The sequence below is a fragment of the Myotis nattereri genome (genome assembly GCF_964212035.1).
Source record: "Myotis nattereri genome assembly, chromosome: 2".
NCBI lineage: Eukaryota > Metazoa > Chordata > Mammalia > Chiroptera > Vespertilionidae > Myotis > Myotis nattereri.
In genome coordinates, this window is record NC_138076.1 from 134,720,114 (window position 1) to 134,739,450 (window position 19,337).

The 19,337-nt window shown below is 37.8% G+C and overlaps 1 protein-coding gene across 3 annotated transcripts in view; it reads left to right on the top strand.

Annotated features, from left to right (window-relative positions):
* The window catches only part of MGAT4C (MGAT4 family member C), a 775,861-nt gene that overhangs the window by 692,399 nt on the left and 64,125 nt on the right, over nucleotides 1–19,337 (top strand). The window contains exon 3 of one of the 3 annotated variants that reach the window (XM_081084487.1): nucleotides 15,844–15,923. The exons of the other annotated variants lie outside the window; for them this stretch is intronic. The gene's annotated coding sequence lies outside the window, so the exon portion shown is untranslated. The remainder of the gene's footprint in view (nucleotides 1–15,843; nucleotides 15,924–19,337) is intronic. 3 annotated transcript variants of the gene reach the window in all.

Sequence of the window (19,337 nt, forward strand, 5' to 3'; positions counted from 1 at the left end):
CAGAAATGTTGGTGTAGAAAAAAGTTTGAGAATTAGTCCACTTAGCAGTTCAGTGTAAAGTCTTCATGTAAGTTGGAAATCACTTTGAGAAAGGCAGCCATTGGGAGAACTATGAAAATTATTTATTATGATTTTATCATTAACAAGGTTACTAGAATTATCTTACAGATAATAAGATGATCAAGTTAATTTCCAGTAAATTGATAATACCTCATTCAATATCCTTTGGATGCTCTTCATTCTGAAGAAAAAATATAAAAGAATATTGATATTTTATCTAAAGTAATTTGACATTAAGTTAACAGGTAAGAGGATTTATATGTATTTTTAAATTAATCTCCAAATTAAACTTTAAAATAAAAAGAACTGATGCTCATTATGAAGAAATTCGGCTTTGTCTTTTATTGAAAAATATAATAGTTTCCAGAAAGAGGATATAGATCTCCACTGACTTCCACTTAGGAATACTGGTATGAGTTGGAAGTTTGAAGTGAGTAGATTTATACATTCTTATTTTCAGAAAGTGCGATAACCAATATAACTCTTCCCTTCATTGGTTTAGAAATAATTTGTAAGAGCAATAGAGGTCTGGATTATCTATTTAAATTTTCGTTTTAGCAATTATTTTATTCTAATAACCAGAGGACCGGTGTACAGATTCGTGCATCGATGGGGTCCCTCAGCCTGGCCCGTGCCCTCTGGCAATCCAGAACCCCTCAGGGGATGGAATAGTGCACAGTGTCAGGTGGTCAGGTAGGATCCCGTTCCTGCTCATCCCAGCCCTGCTGCGTCTGCCACCTCCCACTCAATAGCACTGCTACAGAGGTGCTGCTGCCGCTGTGCTCGCCAGCTGTGAGCCGGTGTCTGGCGCCCGTTGGTCAGCTGAGTAGAGCTTCAACTATGGGAGCACAGTGACCACTAGCAGGCAGCTCATGCATTGAATGCCTGCCCCTTGGTGGTTAGTGCACATCATAGTCATTTGGTCATTCGGTTGCTTAGGCTTTTATATATAGAGATAGAATGCACACTTCTCAATGCATTAAGTAATTATCTGAAAATATATTTCTGAATCAACTAGGATCACTCACATATCTCAAGAACTTTGTTTGCAAAAATATGTATTAAAATGACTTGTTTTTCCATCTCCATTACTGAATAGCATGCCATAATTAGTAAACACTTGGAGCCTGTACTTGGTGGGCTAATCTACCCTTTTTATAGAAGGTGCCAGCAATGCAGTTGAGTGTATGGGCACTCTGTGGTTTTCTTAAGATTCTTCAGCCCCCTTAAAAACTGAATTATTGACTACTTTTTAAATCTTTTCATATGGACTTATTTTGAAGTATGCATTACAAAAGGGAATGAAAATGTAACTCCTAGTCATCTTTGATAGTTCAATACCATAATACTATTAATGATATGAATCTTCAGGTAAAGGTCAAGAGGTCTTAGATACATTTTTTTTCTCTAAAAAAGGAAAGTACCTGAGCAAACCTTAGAAGCTAGGTCATTCTCCTAAATCCATTATCTTGAGAAAAGAAGGTGGTGAGTATATGGACACAGAAACTGCAGTTTCTTTTTCAAATTCAATTTAACTCACTTCATTTTTTATATTTCTTTTATTCAACTTGTTAGTATATGCAATTCCCTCTCTTCTTATCTATGTATTTCTTGCAGTCTCTCTCCCTTTCCAACTTACCTACCTATCTACTATATTTTTACCCATCTATTCAATCCATCTCTCTATCCATCTATCCAAACAGCCGTCCATGCACCATGGCTTTATATGAGGTGAGATATATAAGGTAAAATGAGAAAAGGATGCCTGGGTACAAATATGTGTGGCTGTCTATTTATGACTCATAAGTATAGATATTATTATAGACACATTTTATACACTCACATCTTTAGCTCTTTTATTATTATTTTCAATTATATCATTTTTCATAACAAAAGCATTGATCTGACCAGGGATTTTTAAAAATATGGTAGAGAAAAATAGATAATAAGAGAAATTCAGGAATTTCTAAAAATCTGTATTTGTTTCAGGAACTCTTATGAATAATTAATTTACTGACATGAGTGTTCTTTGGTTGTTGCAATAGAACTAAGAGCATGTGGCCAAATATTTACGAGTGGAGAAAATGCCATTTACCAGCTCTATAACTTTGGGCAAGTCACTTAATCCTTTGTCCTCAGTTCTATCATCTGTCGAAAAGGGATAATTGAGTGTTAAATTTATAAAGAGCTCTAAACAGTGGTTAGCACACAATAAACACCCTATGCATTAGCTCTTATTGTCTAAAAACCCTTACAGAAATGAAAGCTCCTGAGAGCAAGAGATTTGCTTTTATGTTAATTGCTGGTGCTTAGCACTGAGAATAGTGCCCAAAACTATTCAATGAGAAGGTATTCAATGTCATATTTGGAAGAGGCAGTACAATATCCTAGTTAAGAACAATAATCATGAAGACAGACTCCCTGAATTAAAATCCAAGTTTCAATACATTAGCTATTTAACTTGTGCAAGTTATTAACTCTGTTCCTTAGTCCTCAAATAGTAGTATGTAAAATGGGGATGTATTAGTTAATTGTATGTGTCAGCTTGATAGGATCAAAGAGTGCCCAGGTATTTGGCTAAATTTTACTTCAGGTAATGTTGTAAAGGTGTCTTCAGATGAAATTAGCATTTGAATTGGTAGGATAAGTTAAGCAGATTGCCTTCACCAATATTGGTGGGTCTCATCTAAATCATTGAAGGTCAGAATGGGACAAAAAGGTGGAGAAAGGGAGAATGGGTTAGAATCATAGGAATTGAATACAGAAAAGAAATCATAGTAGCCTGGACCACGGTGACAGCAGTAGTTTTAGTGAGCCATGGTTATACCATGAATGTATATTGAATGGGAGCCAGTGGGAATTTCTGATGAATTAGATATGGACCATGCATACACTTTAATTATTTTCTAATTTGGAATGCTGTTATTGACCCATTCAGTTATGGTGGATTAAGTATTTGAGAAGTACATCTATATTATCTCAACTTTGATTTGAATTAATATCTTTGTTAATAGGGTTGTCCTAATCAAGAGAAAGAGAAGAGTTTTATGGGGAGAACCCATTAAAAGAATATTTGAGAATAAGTCAGATAAGCTACAAAGTCATAATTTTTTAGTCCTCAGAGAACTAGACACAAAATTAAATGACCAAATTCCAGAAAAGGATGAACTTTCCCTGAATAAAAGATCTCATAACTCTTTTTATTCCTAAGGGCACTGCAATGAAAAAGACTTACTGCCTTAGACAGGAACAAGGATAAACCAGCATAATTTTGTTGGAGTGGCAAATTAGAATTTCAAAGAATCTCCACCACAAAGCCATTCTGTAGTATTAACCAGTTCTTTCACAGAGGGGCTTACCAAGTGCAAGGCCATGGCCTTAGACTGGGGTAAGGGAGGAGAGCTAAGAGAGCCCACCCCAAGGCCTATAGGCAGTTACCTACTGCACTGCTATAGCTATCTAGGGACAGGGCAGAGGAGTGGAAAGAGGTCATCAGAAGCATGGAAAGTTAGGTTAGCAAAGAGAACTCCTAGATATTCCACAAAACCCAGACAACTAGCTTGACTACAGATTAGATTGGCCCATGCTGTCACAGCCAAACAGACAGAGGAAGGAGCATATATTTCCTGGATATATATATATATATATATATATATATATTTAGTAAAGGAGATATAAGAAAGAATTAATTATTACTTACACCATAGCTTTGCAAAACAAGAATAAACCCTTGGAAATTAGAAAGTGCATATTGAAAATCAGGATAAAAAGCAAAAACAAAAGTTTCATTAGAAACTTAAATTAATGTTTGAACTATATCAATAAATGAAAAACAAACTATAACTAATGCAAACAAGCAAAACTGCTCCTCCAGGAAACTAACTGTAGAGGGAAGGGATAGTTTATTTTTTTTTATTTTTTTTTTAAATTTATTGCTTAAAGTATTACAAAGGGTATTACATATGTGTCCATTTTATCCCCCTCCCTAGACAGTCCCCTAGCCTCCCCTATCCCCCAATGTCTTATGTCCACTGGTTATGCTTATATGCATGCATACAAGTCCTTTAGTTGATCTCTTACCCCCCTACCTCCTGCCCCCCAACCCTCTCCGGCCTACCCGCTGCAGTTTGACAATCTGTTTGAGGCAGCTCTGCCTCTGTATCTATTATTGTTCAAAAGTTTATAATGGTCCCTATTATCCATGAATGAGTGAGATCATGTGGTATTTTTCCTTCATTGACTGGCTTATTTCACTTAGCATAATGCTCTCCAGTTCCATCCATGCCGTTGCAAATGGTAAGAGTTCCTTCCTTTTTAGAGCAGCATAGTATTCCATCGTGTAGATGTACCACAGTTTTCTAATCCATTCATCTACTGATGGGCACTTAGGCTGTTTCCAGATCTTAGCTATGGTGAATTGTGCTGCTATGAACATAGGGGTGCATATATCCTTTCTGATTGGAAGGGATAGTTTAGAGAGAGGAATTATGATATTGCAAAATACATGGAGTCATGAGCCATAACCCTAAAGAGTAGAGTGCCTCCAAAATAATCAAATCAGAGCTTAAAGAAAAAAACAAAGAATAACTTGTTCAAAAGCTGCACTCTTTACCCTAGTAAGAAAATATATGTAATGCCATCAGTAGCACAGTCTGGTCTGAGAAACTTCAATGACTTAAGAAAAAAAAATCAGACAAAAATTAACCGAAGTTGATGCTAAATTTGAAGTTTTAGAGGCAATTCAATTTGATATTTGATAAATGCCCAAAAGGACCAAAGAATCCTAGTAATTAGTAAGGTATATGTCCAGCTGAGTGGACTTGTGGACTCGAGATCTATATCCGATGTTAACCAGCTAGCATTTCCATTTCTGCTTCTGCTTTTGCCTGCATGGCAAGAAAGTTTACTCCTGTTTTTGCTTCTGATCATCAACCTGAGCCAGCAGGACTCATAATCTATCGCATGCCTTCTTTCAATGGAACAAAAGGCCCAGCACATATGTTTAAAAATAGAGTCCAGGTTTTATATTCCACATATGAGTGAAATCATATGGTTCTTGACTTTCTCTGCCTGCTATTTTGCAGAAATATTTAGCATAAAATTAAACATAATAAATGAATAAACAAGACAAATAAACAAAACTCATAGACACAGCCATTGCTATAGTGGTTGTCATAGAAAGGGGGATAGGGGTAGTAAAGGGTCAAATACATGGTGACAAAAAAGATTTGACTGTGGGTGGTGGGCACAATGCATTATACAGATAATGTATCATATAATTATACACTTGAAACATATAATATTTTATTAACCAATGTCACCCAAATAAATTTAATTTTTAAAAAATGGAGTCTAGGAGAACAAATACTAAAGATGCATTGGTAATTTGCATTTTTACTGTGTGTCTCTCTACTTGAAAGTAAGGCCCCTGACCAAGATTTTTTCCCTCTACACCACCACCAAGCTGGAGCCTCATTTTGCAAATTGAATTACGGCTGGAATTGATGAGAGGAGGACCTCCTTTCTTCCCCCAGGAAGCATATAAAGACTGCCCTCCCCATCCTATTACTTTCTACAGGATATTTTCCTCACCATCCCCACCTCCTATTAGCATTAAGAAATGTCTGTCCACCAAGAGGTTTCCTTGGCAACCTTGTCCAAACCCAGGATTTCGTACCACACAACTGTTTTCTGAAAGAATGAGTTCCTATTGGGCTGAAGTCTTCAGGCAAATCTTCTGAATGTCCAGAATCTGCATGGGAAATGTTGCTATCATTTTTCATTCTCTTTCTTTTACTATAACATCTATGAATTAGGCATTTATACATTTGCTGAATTTGAGGCTTGACAGAGTTATAATTCTTAGGATAGCGTTTCAATGTTAAAGCTGACCAAATATGTAAAATGATTTGAATAAATTATTTTCAATTTAATGTCGTTTTTAGGTTGGTGAGTATGGTATTGTGATCTGATTAACTAACCAAACATGACATAAACTAAATAGGCATTTTACATGAGTAGTTAAATAACTGCAGAGATTTTTAAACTTTATAGGCCATTTATTTCCTAAATTTTTATTAGACAATTGTAAAAGTTTCCTGAACTTTACCGAGATCATTTTTGTTGATTAAAAAGAAAATGACTTGTAGCCTCTGGAAAAATGCTGTAGGGGAAACAATTATTCTTTGGGTAAAATAACGATGTAGAAGAGGTTAGTTAATCCGTCCAGAGGCCTCCTTCTGTCTACCAAAAAACTGATTAGAGGCTTTGAGCTGCAAATAGGTCTGCCATACCCAGAGATTTCTTCTTACTCTGGAAAAACTGAAGCTGTAGGCCTCATTTAGACCAAATAAATTATTAAAGTAGATAGCCATATTTCCATGTTTCCCTCTTCACTTCTAAGAAATTGAGAACAAAGAAATCTTCAAAGACAATGCTTTGTGTTCATTCTCTTCCTGGCTGCTCTCTATCAGTTTCCATGCTGTGTAAGGCCTCTGTCTCCCATTTTTTCTGGCCATTTTCAGTGTGCTAATTTGCATCTTAAGGTAGATACTGTGTGGTGATAACTTACTCTCAAGTGTTAGTGCTGTACAGGGCTGCTGCTATGTTCTTAAAAAGAGAGATGTCAGGTAAGAGGAGCAAGAACCAAAGAGACAGACCCTTTTCATTTTAGTTCATTGTAATCAGTGCAAACTTAATGTTCACATAGTGGTTTTATGTCATAAAAGTAAACACACCTGCTACCATTGCCTAAGTAGAGTAGCCTTTGTCAACTCTATAGGTCCCATCAGATTGAGGTTTTAATGTTTGCTCCCTACAGCATAGATGTATTAGTATTTTCCAGGAGGGAGGGGTGAAGGAGGATTGGGCTATGTGCACTAACAGAGAAGGGAGGAGACAAATGTTTCCAACCAGATGAATGGAAACTAGAATCATTGGTCTCAGCCAAGATCCACAAAATAATTATGATTCCTTCTGAGGGGAGGATAAATCAACAAAGATGAAGAAATATGAAAAAGGGGATGAATAGACCATGAGCAAAAAACTAATGAGGACATTAAGAAAAGATGCTCAATCTTCCAGAAAAATTGGATTGCTTTGGCATATGAAATGAATAAAATGTTAGCACAAAATGTTACATTATTTAAATCCAATTATATTTCTAGAAAATAATATGTATATCTTTGTAAATGCTTTGTATAAACTTGACTTTCCATTGATGAAATTGGAATTGGGAAGAATCTGAGGCAAAAATTTGAAAGTAGGATGATTTTTATATATAAATAATTAAAATATTAAATTAGATGTCTAAGCATGTTTTTTTAGTGCCAAAAGAAACCTTACATTTTTATTAAAATCATGGAGAAACTATGTAATATAAGTCAGATATTTTTCCACTTGATATATACTGAATTAATTTTAATTCAAATCATGAAGATACATTTATATGTTGCCTTAGGAAAGTTTCAAAATCTCTTGTGGCCTCAATTTTCTAATATGAAAGTTAAGATAATATCAAAAGTCCTCAAGCTTGCTTCATAAGACTGTTTTAAGAATCTCAGAAAACAATAATCCTATCTAATAAAAGAGAAACATGGTAATTGGCGTATGACCGCTACCCTTCCCATTGGCTAATAAGGGCGATATGCAAATTAACTGCCAGCCAAGATGGCGGTCGGCAGCCAGGCAGCTGGAAGCGAACATGAGGCTTGCTTGCTTCGGTGACGGAGGACTCCAACGTTCCCCGCCTGCCACTGCCGGCCTCTGAGCTGCAACTCTAAGCAACTATGTTACAAATATAGAAGCTAAACAAAACCCCAGAAACCTGCTTTAGTCTGCCTGGCTTCAGCCAGCAGGATCGCAACATTGTTTCAAATACAGAAGGTAAACAAAGGCCAGAAACCTGCTTTCAGCAGCGGAGGCCAGAGCTAAAGCTGGCCCAGAATAAAAAAAAAAAAAAGAAAAAAAGGAGCTGTTGGGAGCTTCAGTCACCCAGCAGCCTGAAAACAGCCCTCAGCCCCTCACCCAGACTGGCCAGGCACCCCAGTGGGGATCCCCACCCTGAAGGGTGTGTGACCAGCTGCAAACAGCCATCATCCCCTCATCCAGGCTGGCCAGGCACCCAAGCAGGACCCCCATCCTGATCCAGGACACCCTTCAGGGCAAACCAGCCAGTCCCCACCCATGCACCAGGCCTCTATTCTATATAGTAAAAGGGTAATATGCCTCCCAGCAACGGGATCAGTGGAGCCGCGAGGCCTCCAGGCACTGGGATCAGTGTGACAGGGGGCAGCGCCCAAACCCCCTGATTGCCCTGTGGCTCTGTGTGTGACAGGGGGCGGGGCCACAACCTCCCTATCGGCCCTGCTCTGTTTGTGACAGGGGAAGGTGCCCAAACCCCCTGATCGGCCCTGCTCTGTGCCTGATAGGGGGAAGCTCCCCAACCCCCTGATCTCCCTGTGGTTCTGTGTGTGACAGGGTGCGGCGCCCCAAACCCCCCTCATGGGCCCTGCTCTGTGTTTGATGGGGTAGAGCCATAACCTCCCCATCGGCCCTGCCCTGAGTGTGACAATGGCGGCGCCCCAACCCGCTGATCCGCCCTGCTCTGTGTGTGACAAGGGGCGGTGCCCCAATTCCCCTATCGACCCTATTCTGTGAATGACAGCAGGGAGCTCCTCAACCCCCTGGTGTGCCCTGCTCTGTGCGTGACAGGGGGGAGCTCCCCAAACCCCTGACCGACCCTGCTCTGTGCGTGACAGGGTACGGAGCCCCGACCCCCCTGATGGGCCCTGCTCTGTGCATGACAGGGGGCAGTGCCCCAACCCCCTGATTGGCCCTGCTCTGTGTGTGACAGGGGGTGGTGCTGCAACCTCCCCATCGACCCTGCCTTGAGTGTGGTAGGGGGCGGTGCCCCAACCGCCCAATCGGCCCTACCCTGAGCGTGACTGAGGGTGGCATCACAACCTCCCAATCCACCCTGCTCTGTGCATGACAGGGGACAGCGCCCCAACTCCCCATTCGGCCCTGCTCTGAGTCCGACCAGGGGCTGAACCTAGGGATTGGGCCTGCCCTCTGCCACCCGGGAGCAGGCCTAAGCCAGCAGGGCGTTATCTCCTGAGGGGTTCCAGACTGCGAGAGGGCACAGGCCAGGCTGAGGGGCCCCCACTTCCCCCCCTTGCCCGAGTGCACAAATTTTTGTGCACCTGGCCTCTAGTATATATATAAAGCATTTTTAAAATTTAAAACACTGTAAATTTTAAAGGACAATTAAATTATTCTATTACTTATTATGTAAACTCCTGGGGAACATATTTCTCACTATTAGTAAACTATTGAGTTCAGTTTTGGGGCTGAAAGAGATTAAAAGAGTCTAAACATTTTATTTAACATGATACAAAATATTTTTATAATTTTGGGAGGATTTTTACTATTTACACAAACTACTCAAAGGAATAGTCAGAAAGAGAGCTGTCACTTTTCTGATAGGACTTTTTAGATTGCACTATTTTTCCAGCATATTTATTATATGTGTTTGTTATTGTGAAGGAAGAGTATAATTTTCTGGATAATTTAGGCCCCAACTTTCTAGTATTATCTAAAATATATAGATATAAAAATACACAGTTGTTTAAATGTAGATTTTCATTTATAGCCTCTTTTCTGTCATAAAAATACCTAGAAAAGTTTAGTTAACACCTAAACAGAGAAGTGAAGTAATGTAAGTTAAAATCTAGATTTGAAAAGCCCTTACATTTAAATAAATCTATAATTATCTATTATTTAAGAGATCCAGAAATAACTGCTAAATCAAAAATACTTTATCAAATTGCAATGTATAGAATTCAAAATCTGTCTCCTACTGACATCTTTTAGCATTAACGAATTTTCCCCAAAAAGCTCTAATTCATGAGAAAATGTCATAATAACTCATTTAAGAATTATTTAATATCTATTATACTTCACACACAAATATGACATGATATGGTTTCTGCCCTTGAATTTACGGCATTGGGAAGATACAGACTTTCACAGAAAGATTGCAATTAAGAAATATAATAGTCCTCTAATTATAATCCCGAGAAGAGGATGGCCAAAATTGCTGCAGGGGTTACAGATCTTCTAACAGAGGTGCCACTTGACCAGGGATTTGTTTAAGAAAATGGAAGATATGTTCAAAAGCACTGAAGCTAGAAAGTTCACATGAAATGTGTTTGAAAAATAGCAGGTAGTTCAGTGTGTGAAAGATTATTGGTGGAAGTAAAATATATACTAACAAATGTATTTATTTAATCAAACAGACAATGAGAAACCAATAAAAGGATCAGAATCAAGAGTAATCTGACCAGATCTGCATTTTAGGACATTATTTCGGCAGCAGAGTTACCTGATTCAAGTATTTGTTGGCAGGAAGGGACCACAGGCATTGTTTCGTTAGGGATGTACTGAAATATCAAAAGGGTAGCTGTTGTGCGAACAGAAACATTTGGAGCCTGAGTGATTTGGAAAAAAGAGCTCTCGAAAGTTATGAGTCAGGTTCTTTCGCAGATTCTTGTCCAGATGGATTTGAAGAACGAAGCCATGGACTAAAGGTGGAAGATGAAAAGGGTGGAAACTTATTGGAAGCAAGTACAGACCCCCACATAGGGAGGGGGTCCCAGGGCGTAACCCATTAAGCCTCTTTTTCTAAACTTTATAAAGGCTCAGTTCTTTGTTTCTTCATACTCCCTTCTTATTGGTCACTCTTTTGTAGAATATCAGCTTCAAAGTCCAAACCCCACATGGTGGCCTCTTCTCTCCTGTCTTTTCTCTTCAGTGGTAGAATTCCCTACTAGCATCTCCTGTGAAAATCTGTTTTCCTCTTTCTCCCATTTTTCAGCATTTCTCTGTCCTCTGTGAAAGTTTGTTTCCCTGTTCTCCCTATATCCTGTGACTTTTCCCTATCTTCTGTGAATGGATGTCTTCCTCTCCCTTTATCCTGTGACACCTCTTTTTTTTTTTTTTTTCTCTGTGAATGTATGTATTTTGGCAGCTCCAAGCCCTCACCCATGCCTTCCTCCCTCATGGACCCTCTTTATACCCAAAACTCCCTAAACCTGCCTATAGTATCACTAAAACTCCTTTCAGTTATATATATAGCCCATGGACACAAACAATAGAGTAGTGAAGATGGGGGGGGAAGGAGTTGGGGGAGGGCCAAACAGAAGCACATAAAGAGGGAAAAATGGGAGACATCTGTAATAATGTCAACAGTACAAAAAGTAAGACACATAAGAGGTTAAAAAAAAAAGGTCATTGTGAGAAATATCTTCCTTAATTCTTAACCTTTCCACAATGTGACAACAGAGTAGCTTCAGGTGTTACCATCCCTTCTTCCAGACCAGATTCACTGGTGAATTCCTTACCTCACTCCTGGGCTTGACTATTATTCCCCTCTGCAATTTGTGATTTTAACATTCCCAATTTTTCAGTAGTAATTGAATGACTGTGAAAATACACATAATGTAGTAATTTTTTACAAAACTTTTAAAGGCGCCCTAACTGGTTTGGCTCAGTGGGTAGAGCGTTGGCCTGCAGACTCAAGGGTCCTGGGTTCGATTCCGGTCAAGGGCATGTACCTTGGTTGCTGGCACATCCCCAGTAGGGGGTGTGCGTGAGGCAGCTGATCGATGTTTCTCTCTCATCGATGTTTCTGGCTCTCTATCCCTCTCCTTTCCTCTCTTTAAAAAATCAATAAAATATATATATTAAAAAAAAAAATTTTAAAGGCTTTTGCCTGATAGACAGAAAACAAAAATGAGTCATAGTGTTGTACACTTAGTCAACTCCCCAGTTTTTACACTTCAATTTAACTTAAAAAAAAGTTACTTCGGCCTTTGAAAAACATGTAACTATTAAGTGACTAAAAATTCTTTTTAAATGAAACAATAAGAACAGATTTAATAAAAATAGTTATGAACATTTTAAATTTAATTAAAATTTTTATAAATTTAATTTTAAAAATCAATAAATAATTCATATGTATATTGTCTATGCAAAAAAAAATCAAGAAAAGTGAAATGATGAGCACAGAAACAAATAACAATGAAAACCATTCTGCTATTTAGTAAATTATGAATCTTAAAAAAAAACACAATGCATTATTGCAAGTGATAGAGATGATGGAGAAAAAGTGAATAGGCTCAAATACTAAATTCAGATCATTGATGTTTTGAACAAAAGAAGATACAATTGTGGGGATTATAAATGGGTTATATTCATACAAAGACCATCAAATAATCTTCATGGAAATAATAAAAAAAAATTAGTGAAATAGTTCACATAGTTTCAGAGACATGTTACTATGGAATCAGCAAGTTTAGAGATTTGCATGGTCTAGATCAGTGGTTCTCAACCTTCCTAATGCCATGACCCTTTTATACAGTTCCTCACGTTGTGGTGACCCCCAACCATAAAATTATTTTCATTGCTACTTCATAACTGTAATTTTGCTACTGTTGTGAATCGTAATGTAAATATCTGATATGCAGGATGTATTTTCATTGTTACAAATTGAACATAATTAAAGCATAGTGATTAATCACGAAAACAATATGTAATCATATGTGTGTTTTCCGATGGTCTTAGGTGACCCCTGTGAAAGAGTCGTTCGACCCCCAAAGGGGTCGCGACCCACAGGTTGAGAACCACTGGTCTAGATAATATAAAGGACATTCTATTATTAAGTAAAATGACATAAATTTAATTAGTTTGATATTAGATTTAAGAACAACTACTTTTTAAATTAAAGACATTGGGACATTTTTCTCAATCAGCATGTTGTATTTACTTATTGAACTTTTAAATGTTTATGGTATTGCTTTAAATAGATTATCCATTTAACATATTGCACACTTTTTGGTTAAAATAATATTTTCACTAATGACATCAAATTTAACTAAGAATATATATAGCATAATAGAGCTAAAGAGTTACTGGCAAACACAGACTTAAATGATTTTAAAGGAAAAAAACACACACACATATTTGTTGAAACAAGTGTCCTAGCAAGCCCATTATTGGTAACAACTCTCTACCATGTTACTTAGCTAGAGAGTATCTGCAAATGGCTGCATTGCTGTAAACATGACTACCTATTCCACTCCCATCTGTATAGCCTGGATGAGGATACTGAGGGGGTGGACAAACAAATTGGGCAATAGGGAAATATGAAAATGACTACTAGTAAAGTTTAGAGAAGAGAGAATCCTATCTAATAAAGAGGTAATATACAAATTGATTATCGCTCAACACACAAGATGGCCATCCCCATGTGGACACAAGATGGCTGGCAGGGTAGAGCTGGTGGGGGGAACCAGGCCTGCAGGGGAGCAGTTAGGCATTAATCAGGCTGGCAGGGGAGTGGTTAGGGGCAATCAGGAAGGCAGGCAGGCAGGCAAGAGGTTGGGAGCCAGCAGTCCCAGATTTGAGAGGGTGAAGACCAGGCTGAGGGACACCCCCCAGTGCACGAATTTCATGCACTGGGCCTCCAGTAATGAGATGAAAAAAATACTCAAATCGCAAGTAAAGACCAAATGAAACAATGATATCATTCTCCCTCTGCTCCCATACATGTTAGGTTGTCAAATATTTAAGTTTTAAGTCACTCAGCTACTACCTAGTGGGTGAGAAAAGATTCATTCTCATAATGTTCTGGTAATATTATATTAGCATGGGTATCAAATGTTGACCTTTTGTAGTAAAAATCTTAAATAGACAAATTAGCAAAAATTTATATAGACAAATTATTGAGTGAGCTAGGTTTAGATGGTTCTTATAGACAGTGCTGGTATTCTCCTTTCAGTCATTCTAAGTTGTATCATTCTTAATATCATTAATATTTCTGATTTATATGCTTTTGATTCCAATGTATTTACTCATGTAGTTTTATCAGAATTGTCCTTTCATTTGACTGTCTAACACCTATGTGCAATTACATTTAATATTTTTTCTTGTCACTTAATATTTCTTATTTTGTATAACTTTTACACATATACGTATTCCCTCAACTAAATGCTCAACTCTTTGAGGCCCAGAAATTAGTCTCAGACATTGTAGTATTACTCCCTTTCTAACAAAGTGCTTTATGTAAATGTATGATCATAGCTCTAGCTTGAATAAATCATCACTCTTACTACAAACATTATTATGTGAGCCATTCTGGTAGATGGAAATTTTTAAATATGCAAACCTTCTTTTAATTAAATCTTTATTATTAAAAGTATTACATATTTCCCCTTTTTGCCCCCATTCACCCCTTCTAGCATGCTCCCCACACGCACACCTGGCCTTCACCACCTTATTGTCTGTATCCATGGGTTATGCATAAATGCATCCACTCATCTGCTGATGGGCACTTGGACTGTTTCCAGATCTTAGCCATTGCAAATTGTGCTGCTATGAACAGTAGGAGTGCATCCATTCTTTCTGATTGGTGTTTTGGGTATCTTAAGATATATTCCTAGAAGTGGGACCACTAGGTCAAATGGCAGTTCCATATTTAACTTTTTGAGGAAACTCCATACTATTTCCAGTAATGGCTGCACCAGTCTGCATTCCCATCAGCAGTGCACTAAGGTTTCCTTTTCTCCACATCCTCGCCAGCACTTGTCACTTGCTGATTGTTGATGGTAGCCATTCTGACAGGTGTGAGGTGGTACCTCAATGTCGTTTTAAAAAATATGTAAACCTTTTAACAAAAACTTATTGAACAACCTACTGCTTGCCAACAGTGTACAAGCCTGTGGATACAATTGTGTACCAAAATAAACAGGGTCTGATTTATGATGAGAGAGATGTTAAATAATTATATTAGTTAATATACAATAAAAATGAAAATAAGAGCTCTGAAGAAAACAGCTGTTTTAGGTAGTTTTGAATTCTATATTCTCTAGCAAAGACAAATACTTGCTTAAATCCAAGATTTTTTTTCTGATTATACACAAATACATTTCTCCCAAAATTTTATTTTCAACCTGTGGTCTTAGGTAGACCTAACAAATAGATGCCCAATGTGTTTTTTACTGTGTAAGGGTGTCTTGGACCCTCTTTCTCTGTTTCACTTTTCTGTGAGTGAATACCGCCCTGGGAATATTCAGCTCCAGGGGCGTAGGTGAGCCTCCATGACATCCTCAGTTCAGTTAAAGGAAGCCACACTCAACCAAGGGACAAGACATCCTGCCTTTCCAATTTGAAGTGTTCGAAGAGCAGGCATTTGCCTTTTAGTCAATTGCATTTATAGTGAAGAAAAGTTTCAAGGGTGAGCTAATGATTTCCCAATTTTGTAGGCACTAAATGGCCTTGTAAATGTCTAAATTTAAAGAGGTCCCTGTAGCTAATCATCTCATTTTGAAGTCAGAGGCACATGTATAGACCAAAGCATATTGGCAAAGGACTGACACTCTTCATAGTTCCCCAAAGATCTTTCACTCTGCTTGGCTGACTCAGCTCCTTCGGGAAGTGCACCCAGGCGCCAGTAAAAAAATAAATAAATAAAGCGAACACTTTGCCTCCTCTTCCCTTTGCTGCCGTTTGCATTTTGCCATTCATCTTACTGAGATGAAACCTATTAGTTGGCAGGCAGTGCTTGCACAAATGAAAGATAAATTTTTCTTCTGGGTAGGACAGATCAGTGAGACTCATAAAATATTAATGATGAAAGCTTGGGGAATTAGATATACCCCTGACCACAGGTTTCTCTTGACAGGGAAGCACAGTCAGTTTAACCTATTTTTGTTTTTCTGTAAGATTTCCATCAAGAATGATATGAAGAGGAGAAGAAATGCATGATTTAAGATTCAGATGAGCATATATTTTCTTTGGGAAAGGTAATTTCTCTGTCTTTCATTTTCTGTCATGTGTTGTGTTCCTTTTTTATTTTAATTAAATTCATTGGTGTGACATTGATTAATAAGATTATATGGGTTTCAAGTGTGCATTTCTATGATACATGATCTGCATATTGCATTGTATGTCCACCACTCAAAGTCAAATCTTCTTCTGTCACTATATACTAGTATTTGCCCACTTTATGCTTTGCTACTCCCCACCCCACTTTCCTCTGGGAACCACCATACTGTTGTCTGTGTTTATAAATTTCAGTTTTATATCCCACATATGGGTGAAATTATATGGTTCTTAGTTAGCTTTTTCTGTCTGACTTATTTCCTTTTCTGTCTTTATTTCCTTTTATTGAACTTATCATAGTATTGCCAAGGTCCATCCATGATGTTGCAAATGACAGTATTTCATCTTTTCTTGTGGCTGAATAGTATTCAATAATATAGATGTACCACAACTTCTTTATCCAATCGTATATCAACCATAAAGGCACTGAGTAATGCAGTATTGTAGATTTGTTTCTTGAAGCTCTTCATGTGCAAATAAAGGAAATTGTTTGAAAATAATACAGAAAGTACACATTTGTTATTGAAAGGAATTTTAGAAACAGAACAAGCAATTAGGAAATAAAGAGGGTCCATGGGAGAGGAATGAATATGAGGTGGACAAAATTGCTCCAAGATGCCAAAATGCTTATCTTACTTATACAGAGGATAAAGAAATGACATAGGGTAAGGGTGGGTGGAAGACATACATTCACAGAGGATAAAAAAAAAAGTCACAGGATACTGGGAAGAGGGAAACATATTTTCACAGGGGATAGAGGAATGAGAGAAAGAGGGCGGTACCACTTGGACTTTGGACTTTGAAACTGATACTATGGAGCAGAATGGCCAATGAGGAAAGTGTGAGGGGTCCTAAATTAATGAAGGGTCCAATTAGAAAGGGTCATAATCAGACAAAGAGCTACAGCATATATAAACTGGAGATAAAGGGACATGGGAGAGATTTTTTTAGTTTGATTTTTTTTTTTTTTTTTGAGAGAGAGAGAGAGAGAGAGAGAGAGAGAGAACAGACTTTTTCTTTTGGGGGGCCCTCCTCAGGGGGTCCCCTTTGAGAACACCTCTGCCCAGAGTTTGTATATGCTTCTAATAAACTTCCATATTTTTATCAAATACATTTTCAGTCCATGAGTTTATTCTTCAAACTTCGTACGGCAAGGACCCACAGAAGAAAAGTCTGTACCTTGCCGGGGTCCAACCCCAGCAGGTCCAGGGGTTCCCAAAGGCGTAGACGGAGTCGGCGAAGAAGGAAGGACACGGAGACAGCGTTCAATTGATCAGCAGCCTAGCCAGGTTCTCTAGCCAAGTTCTGGTCAGGATCTCCAGCGAAGTTCTGGTTAGGATCTCCAGAGAGGTTCTGCTCCATGTTCTCCAGCCAGGTTCAGTCACCAGGTTCTAGTCAGGTTCTCTTGCCATGTTCTATCCAGTTTCTGTAGCCAGGTTCTGTCTCTAGGTTCTTCAGCCAGGTTCAGTCACCAGGTTCTAGTCAGGTTCTCTTGCCATGTTCTTATCCAGGTTCTGTAGCCAGGTTCTGTCTCTAGGATCTTCAGCCAGGTTCTCTCGCTAGGTTCTGTCTCCAGGTTCTGTGGCCAGTTTCTGTCCAGGATCTTTTGCCATGTTTTCTCGCTAGGTTCTGCCACTGGGTTCTGTCTCCAGTTTCTGTCCAGGATCTTTTGCCATGTTCTCTCCAGCGAAGTTCTTCTGTCTCTAGGTTCTGTGTAGGTTCTGTGTGTAGGTTCTGTCTTCTCTTGGTTCTGTCTTCTAAGTTCTGTCTTGTTACATCTGTGTTTATACCAGTTGATTCCAATCCTATCAATCTCTATTCCAAAGGTTAGGGCGTTTCTTATCTCCATTCCAGGGAGTAAAGATTATGTAGCTTAAGCATGATTGTTCATAGTTAAAGTGATTAATTACCCGCCTGGCACTTAGTTAAGAGGTTTTATTCCCTCCCTAACTTCAGGGGAAAATCCCTACCTGGGGAAACAACCTTTCTCAAAGACCTTGGTTAAAACACATAGTGCCAAGAAGGTGAACAAACATGTTAAGAACAGTATGCCATATATGCCAGGTTCCTTGAAACAGCAAGCATGGACCAGCTCCCGGCAGTACCTTAAACGCCACATTTCATTATTATTTCATTTAACATACCATAGAATAATAGTTCACAGTTATGTAATGGAAACAATTAATTTACCTAAAATGAAGGGATTTATTGAATGTGTATCCAAACATATCATTCACAAAGAAGTATGTGTTCTTCCTAAAGCCAATGTAGTTATTTCTTACTTGATAAGATTTTATTATCTTGAAAGTCCTTCCATACTATAAAAAACTTACGATTACTTTTAGGTTTACCTAATCTTTATAGAATGCTTAGTCAATTACCATTGCACTGAGATTTTTTCCAACATGTGTTTCCATTTTATATAAAAACAAAATTTATATTTATAAGATTTAAAGATGATAGAAATTTATCACTTATTATAACTTGAGTAATTATATATTTATAAGCATTTGTATATTTGTATATTATCTATAATATTAAATACCTGAATGTTGAAGTTTGAATATTAGAAATTTGTTGAAAATTATAAATGATTCAATTACTCTTTAATTTAAAAAAATATGCTAACAATTATTTGTAGTGTAATATAAAATATTTTTATCATGCTAAAGGACAAAAGTATATTAAATTGACCATTGTCCATAAAAATGCCTCAGAAAGATGGTCACCCAAAATAAAAATAGATAACTAAATATTATCTATGAGAATTTGTCAGATTGAAAGTGCCATCTAATACCCTAAGTGTTAATAATCAGGAAAGTTAAAATCCTTTTTCATTTATACTCTTTATTTTCTATTTTATGTCCTACATAATAGGACAAAAATCTTATAATAATAACTAGAGGCCTGGTGCACGAAATTTGTGCACGGGTAGTGTCCTTAGGCCTGGCCAGCAATCAGGATTGAGGCCTTCCTTCCCCCGTTGCTGCCAGTGGGCCAGGACCTTCCTTTGTTCTTTCCCCCCTGGTGGTCAGTGCACGTCATAGCAAGCAATCAAACTCCCGGTCTTCCAGTCGAACTCTGGAGGGGACACTGCATATTAGCCTTTTATATATAGATGTTATTTTATATCAAAATAATATTTATAAAAATAAATTTTGTGACAATACAGATAAATTTATCTTTGTTTAATTGTCCTTTACATAATTGAATATCTTGTTACCTATATCTTTTCTTAGAAACATCCTTATGATTTTTTTTTCTCAGTATACACCCACAATTATGGAGCAAATATAGTCCTGTAAGCCACTAATGGATTCCAAAGAACCTGTGAT